Genomic DNA, 17,411 nt, shown 5'->3' on the forward strand with positions numbered 1-17,411 from the left:
AAATGATGCAATCTTAAAATATTTTTATTAGGGATTTCATAGTGATTTACAAAATCGTTCCACTGTCAGAGTTCTGTGCCCCCACCCACTCCCGCAGAAACTGCCATAGTTCTTCCAAGGTCGTAGGCATGGGAGATATATAATTTTTTTTGCCCATTTTCATTTCTTTCTACAGTCCTGCCTTCACTTCCTTTCCAAGTCACACCTATACCTATTACTACTTCCAAGTGTCCTTCCCTTTTCCTCTTCCCCCTCAGCTAAGCAAAACAGTGCCTGACTTCCTCTGGTGTTTTCCAGATTCTTGTCTCTTTCAGTGATGATATAAAAACAAAGATTTCTGTTGGCAAATGTTTCTGGTCCTAGTGGAATTGGGGTTCAGAGCTCTCTGGTCATCTTCCCCTAACATTTCCCCCCTCTGGGGGTATGGACCAAAAATTTTGGGGGGGTGCATAACTTGTGGCGTTCTGGCTTCTGTAGTTGCTTTTCCACTGGCCATGGACATTGGCATGTCGATCCATACCCCCAGGCTGTGCCCATCTTTCCTTAGTGGGGTAGGGCTCTGGATAGGTGAGGTTCTGGGATAGGTTGTTGGTGAGGTCATCTGCCCAGGGAGGTGAGGACAGGATCATAGTAGTGTTTCCAACTTGCACTATACACTTTCCACCTTGTAAATGCCTCATCTTCAAATTTTATTATGTTTCTACTGTTAAATAAAAGGATAGGGAAGGTGTGAAGAAGATACAGTTTTTCAATCACTTTGGTCTCTGAGGAACACACTATTTCTACCACAGTTCATTGGCAAGAATTAAGCCATGCCTCATTAGATCTTATCTGGCTTGCTTCTTACCAAAATTGTACTTTACTGTGGAAGGAACAGTATCTCTGCCATGCCACACCTGACTTAGGCCAGAGATACCCCATGGAGCTACACATTTTTTGCTTTAATTTGTTTTTTTGCCACCAGGGTTATTCTTGGGATTCACTATCTGTACTATGAATCACCACTTCTGTAATGTGGAATTATACCCATATTATCTTATAATTTTGTAAATATCTATTTAATCACTGTCAGAGGGAAGGGGGAGATAGAGAGAAAGAGAGACACTTGTATCACTCCTTTAATGAAGCTTCCTACCTGCAGATTGGAATCCCCGCTTGAACCTGGAACCTTGTGCACTGACATGTGTTCTACTGAGTATGCCACCACCTGGGTCCCATGCTTTCAGTTTTGAAGTAGGGGGCTTTGGAAGAAGGACTTTGTTTTGGTCACATTATAAAACCTAGCACAGAATCAACTGTGTTCTCTTTTTGTAATCATCGTTGTAGTTATTATTATTGTTTTGATGTTGTTGTTGCTGTTGGATTGGACAGAGAGAAATCGAGAGAGGAGGGGAAGACAGAGAGAGGGAGAGAAAGACAGACTTTTTTAGTTATATTCCAAAAGGCCCATGACTATACTAGTTTTTTTTTCTTTTCTGAGCCTGACATCTGATATGCAGGTGGACCTTTATTTGCATTTCTTTGACAATCAATGACTTGGAACATTTTTTCTTTTTTTTTAATATTTATTTATTTTCCCTTTTGTTGCCCTTGTTATTCTGTTGTTGTAGTTATTATTGTTGTTGTTGTTGTTGTCATCGTTGTTGGATAGGACAGAGAGAAATGGGGAAAGGAGAGGAAGACAGAGAGGGGGAGCGAAAGATAGACATCTGCAGACCTGTTTCACTGCTCATGAAGTGACATCCCCCTGCAGGTGTGGAGCCGGGGGCTCAAACTGGGATCCTTAAGCCAGTCCTTGTGCTTAACCCGTGGAGCTACCACCCGACTCCCAACTGTGTTCTCTTTTCTACTAATCTAAGAGATTAGTAGGCTTTAAGGAAGGGCTTCCAATGGAGCAATGATGATTTCAAGTAAGGAGAGCACATGGAGAACTTATATCTGTTTTAACTATACAGACACATGGACCAAAAGTCGTTTTGTTTTGCCTCTATTTGCTATTAAACTGAGAAGAAAAGGAGTGATGAGCTTCACAAAAATCATTTTGAAGGAAAATGAAATTCTACCCCAGCACTCATCATTTCTTTTTTGCCTTACATCGGTGTAGAAAGCCCACATCAATCAAATCATTTCCCAAGACAGTAGCTGAGTTGTACCACATTGTTTCAAAGCTCAAATATTATATGACTTTCCTAACCAGGCCCAAGCCACTTCACACATTACATAACAAAAGTACATTGGCAACAAGTGATGGGCCCAGAGGACTAGTAGCAACTACCAAGTCTTGCTTAGGAATTTGTCCTGTCTCAAAACAGTCACTAGGTAGTGACTAGAATGAGCGAAAAAAGATGTATGGTTAAGCCTGTCTAACAACATTTGCTTCCAAATAGCATATATCATTTTGATCTGCACTCTGCTGTTAACAAAGCAAACAGTTTAAAGAGTCAAAGTAAAGGACAACATCCACAGAAAAACAACCTAGATCATAGGGTAGAAGAAGAAGAGGAAGAATGGCCTTATATATGCACTTAAGCCCTGACTTGAAGAATAGCCACAACACACAGCATCAACATGGAAACTTTGAGGGAAATCAAACAGTGTTAAAGGATGAGAAAGCTATTTGATCTACTTCTCAATTATCTGAATCGTACATTACCATTTCAAAAAGAAATCTCTGGATAGGGGTGGTAGCATCATGGTTAGGCAAAAGATGTTCATGCCTGAGGCTCCAAAGTTCCAGGTTCACCACCATAAGCCAGAGTTGAAGAGTGTTCTGGTATAAAAGAAAAAAGAGACCTTGACCTAAGTCTATTTTAAAGGTGGATTCAATTCTGTTTTAGTTTTTTTTTTTTTTTTGCCTCTAGGGTTATTGCTGGGGCTTGGTGCCTGCACTATGAATCCACTGCTCCTGGTGGCTATTTTTTCCCCTTTTGTTGCCCTTGTTGTTTTATCTTTGTTGTGGTTATTATTATTGTTGTTATTGCCATTGCTGTTGTTGGATAAGACAGAGAGAAATGGAGAGAGAAGGGGAAGATAGAGAAGGGGAGAGAAAGATAGACACCTGCAGACCTGCTTCACTGCTTGTGAAGCGACACCCCTACAGGTGGGGAGCCGGGGGCTCGAACCGGTATACTTAAGCCGGTCCTTGTGCTTCTCTCCATGTGCGCTTAACTCACTGTGCTACCACCTGACCCCCCTCTGTTTTAGTTTTATCTTTTTTTTTTCCTGGTTGAAGACCTAGTAGTGAGGGCTGGGAAGTTGTCTTAATAGTAGAACATACGTTTTACATGTGTGAGACTCTAGGTATGATTCTCTGAACCTTTTAGGACAGAGCAGTGTTCTGGTCTCAAATATTCAGGGACTGAGAAGAGTCTACAGACACAGATCTTACTCAAGGCCCTGGGTTCAACCCCTAACACTGCATGGGAGCATCATGGACAGCACCAGAGAGACCATTATGGAGTGTGGAGCAGTGCCTTGGTGTTTTTTCCCTATTCATTCTCTATCGATAAATGTATGGAATTCAAAAATTTGGCTGGGGAAACTGTGCAGCAATCTCACATGTGTGTGAGACTCTCGAATCTCTCCCTGGCACTGCATAAGAAATATTGCTAAAACAATACTGGGATTCATCAAGCTTCTACACCCATCTCCTGCTAAATTTATAGGGAACATAAGCCACAGAGAAATGGTTGTCCAATGTGAGTGCATTAGGATCCCCTGAATCGTTGCTAGCAGTTTCCTGGGCCTGTAGTTCCTTCTTCAGCTTCATACCAAAGTTTTGAGTTCTCATTCTATCTTTTTTAATTTCTTTTTTTAAATTTCTTTATTGGGGGATTAATGTTTTACATTCAACAGTAAATACAATAGTTTGTACATGCATGATCTCGTTCTTTCTAATACGACAACCAGTAAAGCCTCAAAATCTGTACCTGCAGCATAAGTCCCAGACCAAAGACCCAAAGCTGTCCTGTGGTAGACTTGAAATTTAAGTGAGAAATAAACATTCATATACCATTGAGGTTTGGGGACTGTGCATTGTAGCAAATTTTATTTTTACTAAGACAGAATCCTTGAAATTCTGAGGCAGGTGTGACTTTGTTTCTATTTTTTATAGTTTTTTAAATTTTTTATTACCTTTATTTAGCAGAGACAGCCAGATATCAAGAGAGAAGGAAGAGGCAGACAGAAAGAGAGACAGACACCTGCAGCCCTGCTTCACCACTCGTGAAGCTTTCCCTCTGCAGGTGAGGGCTGGGGACTTGAACCCAGGTCCCTTCATATTGTAACGTGTGCTCAATCAGGTGCACCACTACCCGACCCCACAGGTGTGACTTTACATTAAAACCAAAGAAAAAGGAAATAAAAGGCAGATATTCTATTTCTCTTAGGCTTGTTCTCTCCACCACCCCATATTGTACAACCTAAGAGCTACATGGCCTTATGAAAATTACTGACCTCTCTGTTCATAAAATTACCCCGAAAATAGGGCCAAGGGTGATCTACTTGTGCTGTCTGCTAACCAGAATTAAATCTGGACAAAGATCTCCTTGTTCAAAAATGAGAACAAATATATATATTTTTTTCCACACAAACCACTTACGAAAATGGCTGATGTATGGAATTTCCCCCCACAGAAAAGTTTTTATGATCAACCTAGCATTCTTTTTCTGAAAAACTAGGGCTTTTATAAAACAGGAACAGAAATTCATAAGGAAATGAAGGAATGAGATGAGCATTCTATAGGGTGACTTGAAAGAAAGGGATGGGGAGAGCCAGAGAAACGAAAACAATTCAAGAAAATTAACATTTTGGTAATGGAATTTATGTGAGACAGAAAGAAATACTACTTTGGGGAAACATAAATAATTTTGAAAGCACACTTCAGCACTGGTGTACTGAAAAAGGACAGAAATGAACATGATCAAAGTACCACAGATAATTGCTCTTCCTAAAAGACCAGAGCAAATGGAGCAAAAACTATTGTTGAAGATAAAAAGAAACCAAATCCTTATCTATGCAGATAAAAAGGACTCACATTTCAACCAGTCAGAAGCCATAATATGTGCAATGGAATGGAAACACACACAATATTTGTCGTAAATTGTAAAATTTCAGCATGGCCAGAACATCGAGTGCATGGAAGAGAGAGGCTAGAGAGGTAATGAAAGGTCATAATCAACATGCTGAGGAATTTTCTGTGCCAACTCATGTATGAAGACAGGAAAATGACAATTGGTATGGGACTTCAAAAAAGTGGTAAGGGTTTGCAGCAGCAACCCTCAGAAATAAGAGATGTCTTAAAAACAAATTCCTAAGAGGCAGCAACGGTATCCACTGTGGTGGCTTTCATACATCTGTAATGAGAGCTATTGTACTTTTGTAGCTTTTTCTGCCGAAGCAATGTTTAGAAGCACATATCTTAGAATGGAGAATGCAAATAGCAATATTCTAAGTAGTTAATTTGATGTTAGTGTGTCAAAGGACAGTTAAAGGGGTTCTGCTTACAAGAGCTTAGGTAGAAATTCAGGAGATATGAGATCTCTACAGTCCTTGAAGAACAACTGTATCAGGAGTAAGGGAGAGAAAAGATTACAAGGATTAAGATTGAAAGCCTATGTAAATAGGATTTGTAAATTTAAGATTTTAGAGACGAAGCAGTAAGGGTGATAAATTCTGGATTATTAAGGATATGTGCTTGGGAATGGGTGGGTAAAGTAAAATAAAAGTAAAATCATTAAGGTTGAAAAATTCCAGAAAGCATGGCTTAGTCATGGGTGTTGAATTCGCTGGAATGATGGTGGTAATTCAGTTGGAGAAGGCAAAGAAGTGGCAGCACCAGATGGCATGGAACATGAAAGAAATCTTGTGGGGAAAGCTCCCAGTGTGAGAACATACTATCCCTGGGACTGGTGGATAGTATGGGGGGAGGGCGGGAGGAGAAATCAAAAGAGCACACAGAATTGAGCCACTATTTTGAATTGGATTTTAGTACCATGAATTTATCCAGGACATACAGGAAGTAGATTTAGTTTTCAGGTTAGAATTTTAATTTGAGGCCAAGAGGGGTGGATTAGGGATTGAGGAGACCCGGAGATCCCAGTGGAGCAGCTTGCAGTGCATTGACTCTGGAAGGACCTGGAGGGTCAATGTCCCGACGGTTGGCTACGTTCTCACACCTGGTCCTTAACCCTCAAGATCCTTGCACCTGGAACGCCATGTGCGTTCCTGTCTGGAGCTTGGCAACGAGTAACTGCGCATGCGCCTAGCGCCTGGCAACAGAGGTGGGAACGGTCGACAGAGGGCGTGAGACGCTCTGTCCAGGGCGGGGCGCGCCAGTCACGGGGATAGTTGCGAGTAGGCAGCGGCTAAAGAGCCGGCTCAGCGCGAGGCCGCGGTCCAGTGGAGGCCGGGCGGGGGCGGGGCGAGGCGGCTCCGGAAGGAAGTGGTTCCGGGTCCTCCAGCCTTAGTCCGGGCTGTCGGAGGGCGTTGTGCTGAGAGGCGGCGGCGGCTTGAGCGGAGGCCAAAGCGGCCAGTGGCGACGGCGACTTCCCAGCAGGGTGAGCGTCCCAGTGGGCGGGCGCGGCGCTTCAGCTTCGGCCTCGGCCAGTGGGGAGGGCGTGTCCGCCAGCCCCGGGGGGCGGCTCCTGGAGGAGGCGCGTTGGGCTTGCGGGGAGATGCGGCCGCCCTGCTGGGGTTCCCTGGAGACAGTTGCCCTGATCAGGTCGGTGCGGTCTCTCGGGTGCGGCCGCGCTCTAGCACCTGCCCTGACGGCCCGGTTTCCCGGTCACCAGGCAGCGGCGGCTGGAGCTTCGGAGCGCTTGTCAGGGGCGGGGGTGGTGTCTGGCGGTGGTGCCCTCGTTTCTAAGGTGGTTCCAGACGTGTCGTCCAGGGCGCGGAGCTCGTCCCCGCTTTGTCCTTCTCGGTAAGGAGCGGAGACGCTGGGCAGCTGCATCACCAGCTGCAGCTTGGCATCTCCCGAACCGGATGGCGAACCTTCGGGCTCCCCCGGGGCTTCGGAAGCCGGGTTGTCGTTGTCTGGACCCTTCACTGGGACTTGCCTGCCAAAACTGTCCATCTGGTTTGTCCGTGGGGACTGTCAGCCAGGAGGTCGGGAGGGGATCGAAGTCTTGTCCATAGGAAGGGGCTCTTCGAACCGCCCTGTAGGCGACCGCGTTTCTTCCTTGAAAGAAAGTGGAAACTACAGGCATAGGCTGCAGAAGGGGCTCTCCAGCTGCTGCCAGGCAGGAGGACTCCCTCACTGGAGAAGGGTTGAGGGTGCTCTCCTAACAGATGCGCTATTTTTCAATGCTATTTCCATGGTCTCAGCATAATTAGTGCTCATTATTATTTTACTGGTATTTTTTTCAAATGGTTACTGAATATTTCTCATGAAAGCTCCGCTATCCTCTGCCCCCCCATCTTTCAAAGATATTAGTGCCAAGGTTCGATCCCTTATGCCAGACCTGCAGGTGTTTCTCACCCCCTTTCTATCATAAAAATAAATCTAAAAAAATTGTTATAATGAGCCTTACTACAAAGACAAAAGCAAATAGAGCATTATAAATGATGGAATGGTCATCTGGTCAGTTGGTCTTATAAAAAGCTTTTTACGAGGTCTTATTAGAAAATGTGTGCATGCATTTTGTAGCACAATTATTTAGAAGTTTTCTCACATATACAAAACCACCATGAAGAGGATACCATTCCAAGTAAAGACTGTGAATATAGTTACACTGCTGGGTATATACTCCAGTCTTCTGTGTAGAAGTAAATGCTTGGATTTGTCTAGAGTAGACTCTCGTTCATAACCTTTTTTTTTTTTTTTTACTACAGCACATGACTTTGTAGTAATTTATTTCATTGGATAACTTCAGTTTTTCACTTCTTGAACACATTGTTGACTGACTGTAAAATCTGTACACACAGTTATTCCTTTGTGTACATTCCTAGATGTTAGAATTTTGGGAGCAGAGTATGCACATAAAGGACTTAAAAAATGTGAATTCCCGGGGTCTGGCGGTAGCGCAACGGGTTGAGTGCATGTGGCACAAGGCGCAAGGACCAGCTTAAGGATCCAGGTTTGAGCCTCTGGCTCCCCACCTGCAGGGCAGTCGCTTCACAGGTGGTGAAGCAGGTCTGCAGGTGTCTATCTTTCTCTCCCCCTCTCTGTCTTCCCCTCCTCTCTCCATTTCTCTCTGTCCTATCCAACAACGAGCGACATCAACAACAACAATAATAACCACAGCAAGGCTACAACAACAAGGGCAACAAAGGGGGGGTAAAGTGGCCTCCAGGAGCAGTGGATTCATGGTGCAGGCACTGAGCCCTAGCAGTAACCCTGGATGCAAAAAAAAAAAAAAAAAAAGTGAACTACTCAATTTCCCTCTGGAAAGGAGGTGCTACTTTGCACTCCCACCAACAGTCTGTGCTTGTCCTTTCTCACATCCAAGCCAAAGACAACACTTATAAAGATGGGCCATTTATATTCTTCTCTCCTACCAAATAACCAAATACAGATACCCTTCTCTAGCTATAACTTTTTCCCTTAACTTTTTTATAACAGTTCAGTTTCTCCTCTTTTATTCCACTGTGGCCAGTTTGTGAATAAAGGCTAAGCAGATGATGCAAAAACATTACAAGGTAGGAGGAGATTGAAGCCAGGAAAGACTTCCATTGAGTTTTAATACATGATTACCTTAAACAAGTGTGTGTGTGTGTGTGTGTGTGTGTGTGTGTGTGTGTGTGTGTGTGTGTGAAGGGTTTCTGTGGTCCTGGGGAATGAGTCAAGGTCCTTGCTTATGCAACAAACCACCAAGTGGTCTCTCTGGCCTATTTTTTCCCAAGAGAGGGGCGGAGTAGAGGGAGTAGCAGAGAGAAATATCAAAAAACCCTACCACCATCTATGGAATTCCCTTATGGTGTCCATGGTGCTCCCCTGTGGTGCTTGGGCTCAAACCCAGGGCCTCATGAATAACAATGTATATAATATTAGATATAATATATAGGTATATATTATATCTAATATATTTATATCTAATATATTTATATCTAATATATTTATATCTAATATATCTATATATAACATATATTGTTTTATATATATAGGAGATATATAATATATAGTAGAGTATATAATATATATAACTCTACTAGGTGGTAGCCTCTAGCCCCCCCCTTTTTGCCACCAGGGATATTGCTGAAGCTCAGTGCCAGCACTATGAAACCACCACTCTCAGTGGCTATTTTTTCCTTTTTCTTTCTATTTTCTTTGATAGGACAGAGAACAACTGAGATGGGGGTGTGGGGGTGGGAGAGGAGGAGAGAAAGAGAGAAATACCTGCAACACTGTTTCACCACTCATGAAGCTCTCCCCTGCAGGTGAGGAGTGGGACCTTGAACCCAGGTCCTTGCACATAATAATAACATGTATGCTCAACCACTAGCACTGCGCCTGCCCCCCACACTGTTTTTTTTTATTTAACTTTGATTTTAAGAATTATCATTTTTTAACATTTTACTTATTTTATTTTAGAGAGAGAGAAAAATACCAGAGAGATCAGAGCCCTGCTTGGCTCTGGTTTATGGTGGTGCTGGAGATTGAACCTGGAACCTCAGAGCCTCAGGCATGAGAGTCTTTTGCAGAACCAATTATTCTGTCTCCTCAGCCCAAGACTTGTTTATTAGATGAAAATGAAAGAGAATGAGAACCAAAGCTTCATTTGGTATATTTAGTGCCAGTCGTCGATCTTGGGGTGTCACCTTTGCAAGTCTTGCCCTCTGCTACTGAGCCATGTCCCCAGTTACTGACAGAGCGCTGGTAAGGGTCAGATGGTACATTTCTGCAGAGTACATTTAAGCAAACTTTGTCTTGTTGCTGATTATTATTCTCTTTTATAAATGCAGTGATGGAGAATGAATCCAGGCTCTGACATATGTAAGATATCTGCCTTCCAGCCCAATTTTTTATTTTGCTTTTATTTGATGAGGGGGGCAAGAGAGAGGGAAAGAGCTAGATACACCAAAACACTCCTGTACTAACCATTGGGACTTCCTGCTCACTCCTCTGCTATACTGTCCATGGTGCTCCCATATTGTGTTGGGGATCTAACCCAGGGCCTGTGGAGTGGTAAGACATGCCCTCTACCCACTGAACCACTGCCGGGCCCCATGATTATTGCTATATTAGAAACATTTCAGAAATTTGGGGCTGCATAGTCCTTACCATGTGAAAGCACTTGGGTTTAAGCCCCTATCTCTACCTGCCAGGGGGAAGCTTCACAAGCAGTGAATCAGTGCTACAGATGTCTCTCTCCGTCTTTTCTCCCGTCCTCCTCCTCTCCCTCCTGCCCCCACTCCTTCTCCTTCTCTTCCTCCTCCTCCCCACCCCATCTTTTTTCTGACCAGAGCACTGCTCAGCTCTGGCTTATGGTGGTGCTGGGGGTTAAACCTAGGGCTTTTGATGCCCTCGCATGCAAATCTTTTAGCAAAACCATTATGCTGTCTCCCTAGCCCATCCCTCTCTTCTTCTCTATCTCTCCCTTCACTCTCAATTTCTCTCTGTCTCTATCAACAAAAGAAAGAAAATAGGGGTGAGGAGGATGACCGCCAGGAGCCGCAGATTCATCATGCAGGCTCCAAGCTCCAGCAGTAACCCTGGTGGCAAATTTAAAAACAACAAACATTTCAAAGCACATACACATCATGATATTTAAAGTAAATTTCCGAACTCAAAAAATTATTCTTTGATACTCTTTACCCCTACACTCTTTTATTTAATAAATTTCAAGTGTCAAATTTATGAAATTAGGTGAATGAACGAATCTACACAAAGGTTGAAGAAGCAAATATCTAGAGGCACTATATATTAATATAAAGCTGAGGGGAAGGATAAAAAGCTAAATAAGATACAATCCTCGGAATCATGATAAATAAAACATAGTTTTTGTGTTCTCCAGGCTATAGAATGACCAAGCAGCCAAAGAGCATACAAGCTGCTTTCCAAGTTTAGACAGCATTCTAGATGAGATATTGGCTCTTCTCAGGAGTGCTGAAGTCCAGTTCTGCTGATTGAGCATCTGTGCAAATGACCAGACTGTTTTTTTCAAGAACATCTTTCTGAAGGTAAGAGTTGCGAGGAGCTGAAAGGTTAGTACTGGAGCTGAGAACCTGAATTCTAGTTTCACCTCCTTCACTTGGGGTCCATCGATTGACCTTTCAGAGGGTTAGTGTCTTCACCTTTAATGAAGGTAATTCCATCTTCCTCAAAGGATTGTAGTGAGGATTAAATGAGATAGTATCTTCAGCACACTTATTAACCAGGGAATAGTGATACCCCTGTGATCTTTCTTACCCACTTAAAACTTAGCTTCTCTAGGAAAGAAACTAATAACCTGCCAACTTTGTGTTCCAAAACTTTTAGCCTGTTACTTGGTAATGTTTGCTAACTTAATGTAAAATGTGCTTCTGTTAAAAATTCAACTTGGCCACTTAGTGTGCTGCTTTGCCATGTGCATCACCCAGATTTAAACTTGACTCCCACTGTGTTGAAGGAAGCTTCAATACAGAAATCAATGGCATTCATTTACACAAACACTAAATAATGATAATAAGTCTAGAAATCACTCCCATTCACTGTAGCAGCAAAATCAATAAAATATCTAGGAATAAACCTAACCAAAGAAGTGAAAGACCTGTATATTGAAAACTATGAGTCACTATTCAAAGAAATAGAAATGATACAGAGTAGAACGATATCCCATGCTCATGGATTGGAAGAATTAACATCATCAAAATGAATATTCTACCCAGAGCCATATACAAATTTAATGCAATACCCATCAAGGTCCCACCAGTTTTCTTTAAAAGAATAGAACTAAAATTATAAACATTTGTCTAGAACCAGAAAACACCTAGAATCACCAAAACAATCTTGAGAAGAAAAAAAAGAAAAAACCTAGAAATGGAGCTATCAGAATCCCAGATCTCAAACTATATTATAAGGGCACTGTAATAAAAACTGCCTGGTACTGGAATAAAAATAGAAACACAGATCGGTGAAAGCTTCAGTGCCATGATATGTCTGTCTGTCTCCCTCTCCCCTTCTCTCCTTCTCTCCTCCCTGCCTCCCCCCCCCCCCTTGATCTGAAAAAGTCAGTCTGAAGTGGTGAAGCCCCAGAGATTAAAATAAAATGCAGCTTGGATCAGTGAAGAAAGTAATATGTAAATGTGGACTATTGGAAGAAATCAACTGCATTTCTTGTCATAAAAATATCCACTACCTTCCATTAGGTCCCCTCATCCCACCTTAATTTATTTTTAGTGAATGTGATAGACCAGAGTACTACTCAGCTATGACTTATGATGATGCCAGGGATTGAGCCTGGGATGTCTGAGCCTCAGACGTTATAGTCTGGTGCACTACTGTGTGCTATCACCCCAGTTGGTATCCTCAGTTCTGTTGTGGATGTCCACTGATTTATGCTTACTTTGTTCTGCCAGTAATTTGTGTTGTTTCCTTACACTGCACATTTAGGTGAAATCATTCTATATTTTTGTCTTTTTTACTTCTTGCTTATGTTACTTTGCATGGCTCCCCTCAAGTTTCTTACATTGCTGCAAATGGCAGAATGGTGGTTTGGTAGCTAAATAGTACTCCATTATGAGTATGCACCGTCTTTGTTTATTCAGTAATTTATCAGTTAGTACTTAGGTTGTTTCCATATCTTAGCTGTGGTAAATAATGTTGCATTTTGTGGTGCATGTAACTTTTGGATTTAATTATTTAATGTTCTTTTTAGAAAGCTCCATACTGTCTTCCATTTCCAAAACGGTTAGTACCAACTCACATTACCATCAGCAATAATAATACAAGGATTCTTTTGCTTCACGCCCTCTATAACATTTGTCACTAGTGTGTCGGGGGGAGGGGCTGGGGCCTTGCACGTGTGTGACTTCCTCACACTGTGCTGCTTTTTCATATATAGAGAGAGGGAGAGACATCACAACACCAGAGCTTCTTCAGGTGACATAACATCTCCCAGATGGTGCTAGGCTCAAACTTGGCCCCTGTAAGCTACTTCTCTGACTTCATCTCTAGCCATTCTCACAGGTATGAAGTATTATCACTGGTTTTGATTTCTTTCTCCCTAACAATGTGAGTGACCCGGCAGAGAGTAGATAGCGTAATAGTTATGCAAACAGACTCTCATGCCTGAGGCTCCAAAATCCCAGGTTCAATCCCCTGCACCCTCATAAGCCAGAGCTGAACAGTGCTCTGGTTAAAACAAACAAACAAACAAACAAACAAAAACCAATGTGAGTGACGATGAGCATCTTTCCATGTGCCTAATGGACATCTGCATATCCTCTTTGGAGATGTCTATTCAGATCTACCTATTTTTACTTTTTGTTGTTGTTGTTGTTACATGAATTCTTTATATACTATGAATATCAGCCTCTTATTAGATGTATGATGTGCGAATATCTTTCCCTATTCAATAGGAAGACTATATTATTAAGGAATCAAAAGACACTGAACTGATTGGACCTAGACTTCGCTCAACGATGACTATCATTCTATAGTATAGCCTCAATGTCAGTCACATAGCCCCTCATTATCAACAGGAAACCTACTGTAGTTGGTCTCATTTCAAAACCCGCTCTCTAGATACATATTATAAATCCAGAGCTCAATTTCTTTCCTCCCCTTCCAGCTAATTTGAAAGTCGTTAGTAATTGGCTTTTCCATTTTCTTAGTCTCAAGCCACATGTTCACACTTTTTGTTGCTTTTGTTAGATCTCTAAGCAGCCTTTTCCATGAAAGTCTCCTTAATAGAAATATTCTTCTTTAGCTTTGGAGTTACTGTGGTCCCAAGTTTCTTCATCATAGATGTTCTTTCTTAGTCTCCTTTGTTGGTCATCTACCTTGAAAAGTTGATGTTCCTGTAAGGCTGATCATTGTCATGACTTCGGAATACTTTATAGAACACTGAAGCTATGTGGCTTTGAAGATTTAGTAGAATTCCTTTGTAAAACCATCTGGGCCTGATGCTTTTTAACAAATGACCCTTTTATCTGAATTTTTAGAATTACCAGGTAGAAAACTACAGAGTAAGCTCTTGTGATTCACTTTTTTCCTTCTAGCCAAATAGCAAATGATTTTACTCATGGAATATAAAGAAACAAAGCAAAGGTGGAATTAAATACCATAATGCTTATGCAAAGAGACTCTCATGCCTGAGGCTCAGACGTCCCAGGTTCACCCCCCACCCTCCACACACACCAGAGCCGAGGAGTGCTCTGGAAAACAAAAAACTTTAAAATAACTATAAAAATAGAATTTCTTTTTTTAAAAAAGAAACAAACCAAAAGAGCAGACAAAAGCCAAACTAAAATAAGCCCTTAGATTCTGACTGCAAAACTGAGGTTATTAGAGGAGGAGTGGGGGTGGAGGGGAAAGGGTAGAAGTGATCGAATGAACTGCAGTGGAGAGTTATTGCTACTTTGGTAGGCCTGGGTGTGGTGACATAACATTTGAAGAATAATCCTGGGCCCTGGGTGGTGGCACATTTAGTTGACCATACATATCACCATGCACAAGGACCCATGTTCAAGCCCCTGGTCCATACCTGCAGGAGCTAAGTTTCACAAGCAATGAAGCAGGTCTTTCTTTGCCCCTCCCCTCTCTGTCCTATAAATATAAGAAAAATAAAATAAAAATAAAGCAAAAATAAATTCTATCAGTAAAAAAATAAAGCAAAAATAAATAAAATTTGTTTTATAAAAAAGAATAAGCCTGTATTTCTTTTTTTAAAGTTTTTAAAAAAATATTTATTTTTTCCCTTCTGTTGCCCTTGTTTTATTGTTGTAGTTATTATTGTTGTTGATGTCGTCTTTGTTGGATAGGACAGAGAAATGGAGAGAGGAGGGGAAGACAGAGAGGGGGAGAGAAAGATAGACACCTGCAGACCTGCTTCACCGCCCTTGAAGCGACTCCCCTGCAGGTGGGGAGCCGGGGGTTTGAGCCGGGATCCTTATGCCGGTCCTTGCGCTTTGTGCCACGTGCGCTTAACCCGCTGTGCTACCGCCCGACTCCCAAGCCTGTATTTCTAAAACATATGCATTGGGGGCCAGGCGGTGGCACACCTGGTTAAGCACTCACATTACAGCACACAAGGACCCAGGTTCGAGTCCCTGGTCCCCAGCTGCATTGGTGAAGCAGGGCTGCAGTATCTCTCTGTCTCTTTCCCTCTTTATCTCCCCCCTCCTTTCAATTTCTCTCTCTATCCAATAATAAAAATTATTAAAAAATATGCGTTGTAAACCAGTGTTGTCTTAATTTAAAAATAAAAGGATAAACTGGAGAGTTAATGCTCTGTAATATTTAAATTCAGACTATTTATTTGAATTACCAAATTGGATCAATTAATATTTTGGCTCTTTAACCTTGAAAATTTTTAATTAGTTCACATCTGAAATTTTATTTATAATAAAATTTTGTTAAAGACTTTTAAAATATTTATTTTCATAAGATATATACATACACATATATACAGAGAGAAAAATAAGAACAGTGTTCAAAAAAAAAAAAAAAGAACAGTGCTCAGCCCGAATATGTGAACCTGGGACTTTTGAGGCCTCATGCAGGCATGCAGCTCTGGGGTGCTATTGATGAACTATCACCTCAGCACAAAACTGTGTAATATTCTAACTTATCTGTTTCAATGAATATTTTTTGCTACTGTTTCTAATTTTATGTATGTGTACTTTTTCCTTTTAAAACTTTTAAAAGATTTATTACTGTATTTTTATTTATTTACTTATTTATTCTGGATAGAGACAGAGAGAATTTGAGAAGGGAGGGGGAGATAGAGAGGGAAAGAGACAAGAGAGACACCTGCAGGCCTGCTTCACCATTCGTAAAGCTTCCCCCCACAGCTGGGGAACAGGGGCTTCAACCTGAGTCTTTGCACACTGTAATTTGTGCGCTTAGCCAGGTGCGCCACCACCTAGCCCCAAAAGATTTATTTATTACATATGAGAGGAAGAGAGTTTCACGTGAAGTAGAGAGGAGAGAGAGGCCAGAGCACCATGCTAGTACACATAGTGTTGGGAATCAAACCAGAACTTCAAGCATGAAAGTTCAGTGCTCTACCAGTTAAACCATTTCCCAAGACACCTTCCTGTTTTTAAATCAGATTCTAGAATAGCATATCTGTCTTATTTTTTTCAAAAGTTACATAATTTTGAATCGTTCCTTCGATCTAGTATTCTGTTTTCTTCTACATCCTCTTCATGTACTTTATCTGTTTTCCTCTTTCTGTCTGCTTTCTTTGGGGGTTACTTTGTTGTTTCTTTAGGTTTTGTTTTTTACTTTTTACTTTGGACATGAATTTACATTTATTCTTTCATTTTTATTAAATAAGTTTAATGCAGTGACATTCCTTTTCAAAAACATTTATTCTTTATCCATTTATTTTGAGTGGGACAGAGAGACCAGAGCATTGCTCAGCTATATGCAGTGTCTGGGATTGAACGTGGGGTCTTAATGCTTGCAAACCATGTACTCTACCTGATTCACCTCTCCACTCACTGACGTTCCTTTGATCATGTCTTTTAATTTATTCCATGGAATCTATTGATAATGCTTTTGTTCTATTTTTCATGAGAGAGAGAATAGAGCACTTCTCAACTCTAGCTTGTGGTGGTGCTAAGAATTGAACCTGGAACTTCTGGTGTTTCATATAAGCAAGTTTCTTGTGCTGCTTCTGTGCATCTCCCCAGCCTGTTTATTGACTGTCTTTTCCTTCTTTCCTTCCTTGTTTCCTTCCTTCCTCCCTCCCTCCCTCCCTTTCTCGCTCTCTTTCTTTCCTTCTTTCTTTCTTTTTTCCCTCCAGGGTTATGGCTGGGGCTCGGTGCCTGCACTACAGATCCACTGCTCCTGGAGGCTATTTTTTCCCTTTTGTTGCCCTTGTTGTTTATTGTTGTTGTTATTGCTATCATTGTTGTTGGATAGGAGAGAAATGGAAAGAGGAGGGGGAAACAGAGAGGGGGAGAGAAAGACAGACACCTGCAGATCTGCTTCACCACTTGTGAAGCGACCCCCCTGCAGGTGGGGAGCCGGGGGCTCAAACTGGGATCCTTTCGCCTATCCCTGAGCTTTGTGCCATGTGCGCTTAACCTGCTGCGCTACCACCCTGCCCCCTTATTGTCATTATCTCTTTAGAAACTTTTTGTCTCAGTTATAGGATACCCAGGAGTTATTTAATAAGAGCTTTAATTTTTTTTTAGATAGAAAGCCCTTTGTGTTTTTTCTTTGTTAGTAAAGTATAATTCATTACATTATGATCAGAATAATTTGTAATATTTTTATCTTATGGCAATTGCTGATTTTCTTATGTGACCTATATTTT

The 17,411-nt window shown here is 41.6% G+C and overlaps 1 protein-coding gene across 3 annotated transcripts in view; it reads left to right on the forward strand.

Annotated features, from left to right (window-relative positions):
- Positions 1-6,175: 6,175 nt before the first annotated feature.
- Positions 6,176-17,411, forward strand: part of BCLAF3 (BCLAF1 and THRAP3 family member 3) — a 79,936-nt gene continuing 68,700 nt past the window's right edge. The window contains exon 1 of one of the 3 annotated variants that reach the window (XM_060182925.1): positions 6,176-6,557. The gene's annotated coding sequence lies outside the window, so the exon portion shown is untranslated. Of the gene's footprint in view, positions 6,558-6,727; positions 6,923-17,411 lie in introns of those variants that run through there. The other 2 variants (XM_060182927.1, XM_060182926.1) reach the window with 2 other exon arrangements.

The sequence above is a fragment of the Erinaceus europaeus genome, chromosome X (genome assembly GCF_950295315.1).
Source record: "Erinaceus europaeus chromosome X, mEriEur2.1, whole genome shotgun sequence".
NCBI lineage: Eukaryota > Metazoa > Chordata > Mammalia > Eulipotyphla > Erinaceidae > Erinaceus > Erinaceus europaeus.